Source organism: Crocodylus siamensis, chromosome 9 (genome assembly GCF_052110815.1).
Source record: "Crocodylus siamensis isolate JL-2025a chromosome 9, ASM5211081v1, whole genome shotgun sequence".
Taxonomy (NCBI): Eukaryota; Metazoa; Chordata; order Crocodylia; family Crocodylidae; genus Crocodylus; species Crocodylus siamensis.
In genome coordinates, this window is record NC_143403.1 from 33,778,221 (window position 1) to 33,788,349 (window position 10,129).

Below are 10,129 nucleotides of genomic sequence, written 5' to 3' on the forward strand. Positions count from 1 at the left end.
AACCAACATTCTGGTTACACTGTTTCTGCTGCAAGATGTTAACGTTTTTCAAAACTTAAGCTTATATATTTGCAGTCCACAAAAGCAAAGTCAAAATTAGTGGATCTTGCTTTTATTTCAAGTGAAAGCTAAATTGTGGAAAGTATTAATCTAAAAGCCACTATCCATGAATGAATGTGTACACATATTAAAACAAGGAAAATTAGTTTAGCTAGAGGCTAGTTAAGTAGAAGGAAGTATAATAAGGCAGTGCAGCTTAGCCTACTCTAAAACATAGGCTAAAGTTGGCACAGGGCACAATATGCAGCAGATCAGACAAGATAGTCGTACCCTTCTGACTTTATAATCTCTGAGAAGTCAGACTTTTTTAATAAATTTACCCAAAAAAAATCTCAGCTCAGAGGTGGTATCTGCTCTACCTCCCATACCCACTGAGATGTTGCTGCTTACCTGATTTTCTAAATGAATTGACTGAGGAACAGAAAGGTCATAGGACTTGTCAGAGGTCATGTAGTAAATCATTGGCTCAGCCAGAATTAGAACCTAGGTTAAACAGCTTAACCCATGTGATGTTCTGTAAAATAATTCCTAATCAGGCTGACATCTTGCATACCAAGCTTTATCCTAATGCAATTATAAATAGCTGATGGACCAAGCTCCCTCTGGGAGTTGCAATAAAAAGAACCATGTCCATCTTTATTACAATAGTTGAGCAAAAATTGTACACTGGACAATTTGCCAATAACTGGAAATACCTAGACTGGTTAAGTAATAATGTGAATTTTGGGGTGATGTTATAGCCATGATGCTCCAAAAATACAGGGGGAAACAGGTTTTTGTGGGTGATATCTGTTTTTTAATTATGTGTGAGTGATACAGATGAGCTTTTTGGTACCACAACTATATAGTTGGTGCAATAAAAGATATCCCACACACAATTCTAGGCTGATTAAGGAAAGTATTGCTTGAACTCTTGTAATATTTCCAAGCACTCATTTTAAATCTGCTGTAATAAAAAGGTGGCTTAAGAAAGCTTTCACTCATGCAGACTTGCATACAAAATTGGTTAAAATGCTTCTTTTTGTTCTACATACTGACTGAAAAAAATATCTTGTAATACTAGGTACTGTACTTGGCAGGATGAAGCAGTTGTAGACCGTTGCAATGCCTGATGAGAAATGTATTTATTTATTTTAAAAACCCTTTGTAAATGGTTAAGACATTGGGCCAAATTCCAAGAAATTGCAAAGAAATATTTTACAAACTACTTTTGATTATTTTAAAAAAATATATTGAAATGTGATTGGAAGTTATTAACTTTTATTTCTTAGAAAGGAGGTTTGGGGTACAAAAATGGTATGTTTTCTACTTTTAAAAAGAAAGAAATGGGAGTTTTTTTACAAGCAATGAAAAATTCAACATGAATAATTTTTCAAAAAAAATAATGAAAAATGACATTTTCCAACAATGCTTTTAATTTAATAATGTTGATCAGCTCTAAGTTAAAAGTGTAATTGGCATTGATATAATCATTTCCTTGTTCCCATCTCTCCATTCTCCTTTACTTTTCATCCTGTCTGGGGGAGAGCTCTTTCAAGTGCCAGTGCCTTAAGCTGTATCAGGCAAGTGGGCTGAGCTGAGGTAGAGAAGGGGTGAAGCTGGTCTGCTGGTGAGGGTTAATAACTCATTCCGGCTCTCAAATGGTTCTTTGAATTCTATTTTGATGGAAGGTTGTGGCTCAGCTAGCCAAGTGCCAGGGGCCCTATTTGTTTCCCTCCTTTGAACTTTTCTGAAGTTTCATCACAATAAACCTTTTGAAACTGAGAACACTCCCTAAAATTTGGAATCCATCAATGTGACATTCAAACATTACTGCATTTCAGGCAGAAGAATGCTATTCATTGAGTTGACTCTAAGTGTACACATAGTTTGGTCAGTTGTTTAAGAAAGACACTAACAAAAGTGCTGGAGTTCAGTCTTTTACAGTCTTTTACTAATTTCAGTTAAAGCCTTTTCCCCTCACTAAAATAGATAAATTAACATGATACGTAGTGTGGGTACCATTATATTCATTCTAACACATTCCCCACAATGTGTAGGAATAAGCTCTTTGGTGTATGAATCTTCCAGGGCAGTGAAGGGTGGCAGTACCTTGTTAACTAGGATAGTCCCAAACTGAGGTAGATAAAGCAGTACAGAAATGATATATAGACCAACACTTATCAAACTAATAGCAAGAGAAAAAGGATTTTTGTGCCATTTCTGCCAGGCCTTTTTTCTCAGATGTGCTTAATGTTTTTTTAATTGCTTTGAGCTGTACCATCTTCCAAGTCAGACTTGATAATCCATATTATTAGCACAGGAATTTCATAGACATTAGGGCTGGAAGGGACCTTGGAAGATCTTTGAATCCAGTCCCAGGGGCATGAAGTCAGCAGAGGTCATAGGATCCCAGCAAGATACACATCCAAATTTTTCTTGAAGGCATTCAAAGTAGGTGCTTGAACCACCTCTGGTGGCAGGCTATTCCAAACCTTGGGGGCTCGGACAGTAAAGAAATTCTTCCTTATGTCCAGCCTGAAACGGTTATGGAGGAGTTTATGGACATAAACGACCTTGTCATTCCTTGGGGTGCTCTGGTGAACAGATGTTCCCCCAGATCCTTTATAAACTTAAAGGCAGCCATCAGATCATCCCTGAGCCTGCACTTTTCCAGACTGAATAGTCCCATGGCTGTCAGCCTCTCATCATAAGGCCTGTTTTCCTGACCTCTGATCATGCGTGTGGCTCTTCTCTGCACTCTCTCAAGTTTCTCGACATCCTTTTTGAATTGTGGAGCCCGATCAATTGTGGATTGATCTTGTAAGTTGTGCCTGTTGGTGTGTGTTTTGTAGGAGTGATTTGTTTTCTTCTGATCTCAGAATGACTTGCATTATCTAATAATGTGCTGCTTGTTTTCAGCTTTCACAGTGTATTTAGTAAATTTATTTCATCCCTCAATTTTTAACACTCAGAAGTAGTGTGGGGAAAGGAGGGAATGACTGCTGGTGGTATAGATTCTTTGGGTACGGAGGTCCAGCAAACTGGTTGAAAACCAGCTTGTATCCATATGAAAAGAAAATATCAAACAGCTTCACTTCTCACTTCTCACTGATAGACCGCAAAGTGCTTTCCAAAGGTTGGGGCAGGGCACATGGATCCAACTGAAGACCGGAAAGGTGAAGCAAGTTGCCCAAGGCCACACAGGACCAATGTCATAGCCAAATGTAAGATCCAGGTCTCCTAATTCCCAGGCTACCTCCCTCTCCTCTCTTACTATACAGATAGTTAAACTGAGGAGCAGACAGAAAGTGAACTGCCTGATGTTGCCCATTGAGCCAATGGCACTGTTTCAGTAACACCAAAAGACCTTGTTTCAAGTCTTTCTGATGATATTGCAGTAGTGCCAAAAAGAGCCATCCAGGCTTAGTCTGACATAACCAGCCAGTTCTACTCCGGAAGGAGCTCAGTTAGTTCAGATCTAAGATGGCTTTTAACATCATCACTGCCTTCTTCAGTATTTCTTATAACTTCTTCTGATGCATCTGATAATAATTATTGTGCAGGACAAGATCCAGGTCTTATTTGATATAGCAAGTCCTAGATTCCTAAAATGGCCATCTGCAATTTGATCTTGCCTTATCTTAGCCTGCTGTTAACTCTTACACACGCAACTAAGAAATGGAAGCATGCTGACTTCAGCTGCTGTTAGACTAAGCTCTTCTTCAAAACAAATGTGGAAAACCAGAAAGCAGTGAAGGAAGCCAAACAGTACAGCAGACAAGCCCAAACCTAACTGGTGTGTTTTATGATTGGCCTTCAAAGCTACCATGAAAGCCAATCTGCAAAATGTTAATAGTAGCATAATCCACCCGAATAAATACTGCATGAAACCTTCTTTGCCTCTTCTACAGGGGATTTGATAACCATAGAATGTGAGAACCAGTGATCTCAGTTCACAATTAAGTTAATCAAATCTTTTGCAAATGAGGTCATGTGACTTCATCTGCTGGATGCCTCCCAGACTTATATTCCCTTCCAATTTTTTGACACTCTTGCTTAGTACTTGCTTTGAAGAAGGTTATTAGACACTCCGGAAGGCTTAAGTCATTGATGTATGGAGGTCTAAAAATGTCATGCCAGAATGCAAGGCATACTCCATCAATTGCTGATAGACCATGAGAGATTGGTCAGTTAATCATAATTTGTGATGCAGGTGATGCACAGGAATGCACTAATGGAACTGTCTTTGCCTAAACACTGCACCCGATCATCCCACTACCCTTTCCCTGCTGCGCAGCCTGCCTCACTTCTACATTGAATCCTCTTGTGACAGCTGATCCCACCCTCTTCTTTTTCCTACTCCACTGACCAGTACGTTCCTATTTTCCAGGAGAATAGATATTTGTCTCCCACACTGGGCTTGTCTACAGTGCCTCAAGGATGGTGTCAGGGAGTGTTGCACAGCTTGCTCCTATGTGCCAAAAATGAGTTAATGCAGATGCCTTAGAACAGTACTGGGCATGTGCCAATAAACTCATTCACTTAGGATAACATATTTGTGCATGTTTAGCATCTCACTAAGGTAAATACACTACATCAGTGTTGGGATACTACTCATGTAGAGTGGGTGTGGCATAATATACTATAGCACTCCCAAGCATGGTCTTGAGCCATGGTGCTAGAGACATGCCAACTCTTGTTCATCTTGTCTCTGATACCTTCCCTGTCTTCTGAGTGTCTTTTGGCCAAACCACTGATCCCTTTCTTTACGGCTGGAGCTTTCTGGGGTTAGACATTTCCTCAAAGTCTCCTTCCTTAATCTGTATGCTGTGCCTCCTACCTCAGGGAAGCAGGGCAGAGGTAAGTGCCCAGGGTAATGCTGAAGGCAGCAGCAGCAAAGCAGTTCCTGGAAACAGAAATGGGAGGGAAGGATTTGTAGCCTGAATGGATGACTGAAAGCTTGGTAGCAGAAGTGGATCAGTTCCTTCTAGAGAGGATCACAGAGGAAAAGCAGCTGCGCAGAGAGCAAAAGTTGATGTTATGTTTCAGGGAGTATGCAGCAACAGAAAAGCAGAAAGCAAATGAGATGGCCTGGTACAGCATATTTTAACCTCCTGGGCCCACATGTGCTGCTTGCCCTGCATTGGAAAGCTGGGAATTGCTCCTTTCCAGGGATAGAGAGTCAACCGTTTCTAGGCTTGAAGGGGGAGCTGATCTGGCTACCATGAAGGACAGGTGGCTGAGTGAGGCAGCCAGAACTGCAAGCTGGTGCCTCTGGTACAGCTTCTCTGTACCTCTGCAGTGATTTTTTTGTACTCCAAAACATGAGTGACTAGTGTCTTCTGAATCGGGGGTGGAGGGGATACCAGCAAAAGCTGCCAATAGCAGTGGCCTTGTCAGGGGGCACCAGCCCTGCTGACAGCATCAGTGTTGGCCCTCGGGGGGGGCCACTGTCCCTGTTGGGGACCAGTCGCCTGTGCTCCAAGATATGAGCAAGTTCGCTCTCCCATGACAGACACAGAGCATGACTGCTGGGAGTATGTAACACTGGGGAGAAAAATTGGCACAAGCCACTCACTGCAGCAGCCTTAGTACTACCATGCCATGTATGCACACACCACAGGGACCTTCTTGACACACTTAGTTCCGTGTTCAGGGCCAATGTGCTGATGGCCATCTGGGGCACCTGGCACAATCTGAAGCAGATTGCAGCTTTCCTTCTTAATAATGTCAAGGTGGACTTCAGAGAGACTAGTGACCCTATTATGCAACATGCATCATTGTGATCTGAGCAACCAGGTCACCTTGATCCATGCCAGAGCGTGTTCTTTATGTGGACTTCATCTCCATGTTGAATGACAGCAGCTGAGAGTCATGAGTCTAGATAAACTTTTGGGTCTTATTTGTCCTAAGGACTGTACACCAACCACTCCAGGTCCTGAAGGCATGGGGCTCTTTATCTTTATGCTGCTGCATTCACTTCTAGGGAGAGAGAGAGGATGGAATCTTCCTTTCCTTGTGACTTTGGTCCTCAATCTGGTTAGGTCTGACTGATAGGTTGCCTTGTTGGTCTAATATGTGTGCATTTGCCTTAAGGGGAGCCTGGGAAGCCTTCTTCTTTTACTCAAGTCAGTACTAATGGGGGAGCTGTACCTTCTCATAACATCATAACAGATTACAAACCCCTCCCCAACTTTGAAACTAGAGAGAAATTGTATCAAAGAACCAGTCCAAATTAAGAGGCTTTCCCATTGGCTGGTATTTTACAGCTCAATGGCCAATTTTTAAATCATACAAGCCAATTATTTCTGAATTCTTTTGTGTACAGCTAATGAAGGCCTAAAAGAACCCTTTAAATGGTTATAAACACCTTAGCCTGCAAAGATATAATTGAGGTGGCAGGTAGAATTAGTCATCTGTAATTCCTTATAGCAGCTGATTAAAGTCTCTTTATCCTTCTTACTGAGAGCAAGAGGTCACATATTTGGGAAATATAAAATGAATTTGTTAGAATGTTCCATGGAGTCATTTGTATAAAATATGTTAAGGTGTGCTTTCCACAGAGACAGCATTCACAGTGCAATGGAGAACCAGCACTAAGCAGCCAGATATTGCATGATATGGGCAAAATGTTCCTCGTGGTGCAGAGATTTAGTCCTTTTCTCCAATTTGTCTCAATTCATGGGCCAAAGCTGAGATCAGAAGGTGGCAGCAAAACTATTTAACAACTATCTTTTCCCTTTTTGTGCGGCTGCATATTGTGCTGGCTGAATGCAGGCAGGGCTTTGGCAGCTGTGGGTATATGTGTACTTGTTCCCCATGCAGGGACAGTTATCTTGCCTTGAGAAGAGGGTCTGGGTAGTCTGCTAAAAATGAATACCCCATATATGAAATACAGCTCTGTGAGCATCCCCATATGCTGTCCTGGGGAGTGTAAAGAAACAGAATAAACTGGAGATAAAATTAGGGACGAGGCATGGTACTGATGTGTCAGTCACTGCCTGAATCTGCTGAGCATTGTCCTTTGCGGAACTGGGAAATACCAATGACATGTAATTACTACACCTTCAGGGTTAGAGTAACAGCAACAGGAAGAATCTGGGCACAACCCCTTGCAGTACTTAGCTCTGGTAGTTGCATACTGGGTGCATCTACACTTTACTGAGGAGTAGACTAATTAGATTTCCAGTAAAGTGTCACTGTCTACATATGAACCTGTATTAGGGTGCAGTAATTAACTCCGTCATAAAATAATACTGTCAGGGACAGTACTATCTTATGGTGGAGCACTTATGTGTGATCACATGTAGACTGTAACAGGGGCTGGCTGCGGCATGGGTGCTAAAGCGCCAGGGACTGCCTGCTGCCTAGCTAAACAGTGGTACCCTCATGCCTCACCAAATCCAGATGCTACCACTTGGAGCCCAGGCCTGATCCACCCTAATTCTAACTGCTCTGGTCCAGGGCACATGTGTATATGCTGCACCCTGGAGCAGCTGACTTCAGTACAAACTGTGCCGGAGTTTATTTAATTTAATTAATTGCTCATGTAGATGCACCCATTGGATACAGGATTTGGCCATTAGTGCTTGTGAGAGGTTTTAGCTTTGTAACCTTGGATAGTGAAGTTCCACTGTGCATAAGGCTTGGATAGTTGGAATGCAAACTCCCCTATTGTCCCAACAATGTGCCTCCATCCTAAAGGAAGGGAACACCCCCAAGCCCTGCAAGAAGAATTAATTCTGCGTGGCTGTTCAGTCCTTGGTGCTTCTAGTGCTGCGGTTGGCAAGAATGCTAATCAGTACCAGATGCTGTGGTGGTTTATATGGGGCACAGTGACTCTTTGCTCAGAATTTCCATATGAATGAGCCCTCTATTTGGCTACTGCAGCTTTGAACGTCCCCATTCCAGGCCAGCCCTCCCACCCCCAACCCTACCCTCTGAGATGGAGGAATAAGTCCAAGAGGATCACTTGCCAGTACTGGCAGACCATAAAGCAGTCCAGATGAGAGCCTCCCATAGCTGCTTATGACGCTTGCTCCCTCCCCCAACTGCTTCCAAAAGGAATTCAATTCGTGGGAAAGTTGTGGACATGGCAAATCCAGTACGAGCCCAAGTCCTGATGGGAAACTTGAACTCTTGAAATACTGACCCAGGGATGAGCCTGTGACCTTCTGACCCACACAGACCGCTCACGTAGACTTGTAATTCTCCTTTGTCACTGAAGTGATCATGCTCCCATTTAAGTGCTTATGAGAGAAAAAAAAATGCTATGGGGGATCTGGATGCTTTCCTTTGGCCAGGGACATTTTCTGTGTGCCCAGCTGCTTTATTGATGAATAAAGTAGACTTTTCTGTGAACTAGGATGTTATGTATTACCTCACAAGAGTTTGTGGGGAAGAAGCTTGCCTCATTGGAAGGTTTGACTTTTTGCTCAGTCACCTGGGTGTAAATCTAGGCTATTCCACAAATATTAAGGGAATTACTTAGCTCTACTCCAGTGTAACTGAGAGCAGTATTTGGCCCCTAGTTCTGCTCATGCCAAAAGTATCTAATTCTCTTGTCTTACTTGCATGACTGTTGATTTATGATCTAATATGAAAACTATAACTCAAAGCTGAGAAACAAACAAAAAAAAAAATTCAGGAAGCTTCTAATACTGAATATTTTCTATGGAAGAAAGTTATCTATTGTGTTATTACATGTTATCCTACATTGTTTTCCTACAGAATTCTGCAAGTTAAAAATGTAATGTTGAAGGAAATAATTGTTTGGTTTTATATTTACATTGTGTACATAAAACTTTTCCTCTGATAAGCTGCTGTCTCTATATGACTTTGTGCATAAGCTTGCAGGTTAAATAACATTGTCCTGTGGTATAAAATGCACACAAAATGCATACGGCACAAAATGCACTAAGCACAATACTTAACAGCTCCATCAATCAAATCTGTGAGCGTAGAATCCTGTGCCATAGCTGATAGCTGAGATGATCTGAGTGCAGGATCAGGGCTTTAGTTTGTTCATTGCATGTACCTCTGCTACAGGGTGGGATGATGATGATGTGTTTTGGGCAGAGCTGTCAATCATAGTTAACTCATGCAATTAATGTAGAAACAAATTGTGTTAATTTTTTTAATTGCACTAATTGCACACATCCTTTTGACCAGTGGAAAGGATCAGCTCCGATGGAACCTGTGCACACAGCCCCGGCTCTGGCCCACTCTGTGCCTGCTCCAGGCATACTTGCCCATGCTGAAAAGCAGCAGCAGCAGCAGCAGCTGGGCAGAAGCTACAACTTGGCATGAGAGAAAAGCAGCCCCACCCCCTCACTGCTGCCAGGGCATTCTTGCTGCAGAGTCCAGAGCCTGTGCCCAGACTGCCCCACAGTGAGGTGACAGTGCAGAGGAGCTGCAGAGCAGCCTGGGTATGGGCTCCAGACAGCTGCAGCAAGAAGGGCTTGGCAACAGTGAGGGGAAGGGGCTGCTTTTCCTTTGTGTTGAGCAGCAGCTTCTGCCTGGCCACTGCCATTGCTCAGGATGGGCAGGTAAGTCTGGAGCAGGTGCAGGGTGGGGTGGGGTTGGGGCTGTGAGTGCAGGTTCTGGCTGGTTTGCTTCTGCTGGGGCAAGTCTGAAGCAGGTGTGGGGTGGACCAGGGCTGTGCACTATGGGTGGTGGCAGTGAGGAGCCACAGGGCAAAAGGGGTCTGGGCTGTTGGATGGGGGGTGCTGACTATTGTTTAACTATTCAGTTAAAATTGCAATTAATTGCAGCTATTTTTATTTCACAATAATTGCAATTAATTTTTTTTAATAGTTTGTCAGCCCTAGGTTTTGGGTAATACTTACACACCAAGGGATCTTCAGTACAGGAATACTGCTTTCACCTTTGTCTATGAAGCAATTACAATAATGCAACATGCCTGGGGAAGTCTTATTTCTAGAGAACAAGCATTAATGTAACTGTTTAGTTTTGTTAGGTGTCACAGTTAGTGGCTAGTAGGGCTGTGCGATGCTTCCGGCGCTGATTCGATTCGGAGGAGATTCGGTCCGATTTGGTGGCTGAATCTGAATTGAATCAGGAGAAC

At 42.8% G+C, this 10,129-nt stretch overlaps 1 protein-coding gene across 5 annotated transcripts in view; it reads right to left on the reverse strand.

Moving 5' to 3' along the window:
• Positions 1–10,129, reverse strand: part of NECAB2 (N-terminal EF-hand calcium binding protein 2) — a 403,696-nt gene that overhangs the window by 11,424 nt on the left and 382,143 nt on the right. For 2 of the 5 annotated variants that reach the window (XR_016444199.1, XR_016444202.1), the window contains exon 15: positions 475–10,109. The exons of the other annotated variants lie outside the window; for them this stretch is intronic. The gene's annotated coding sequence lies outside the window, so the exon portion shown is untranslated. Of the gene's footprint in view, positions 1–474; positions 10,110–10,129 lie in introns of those variants that run through there. 5 annotated transcript variants of the gene reach the window in all.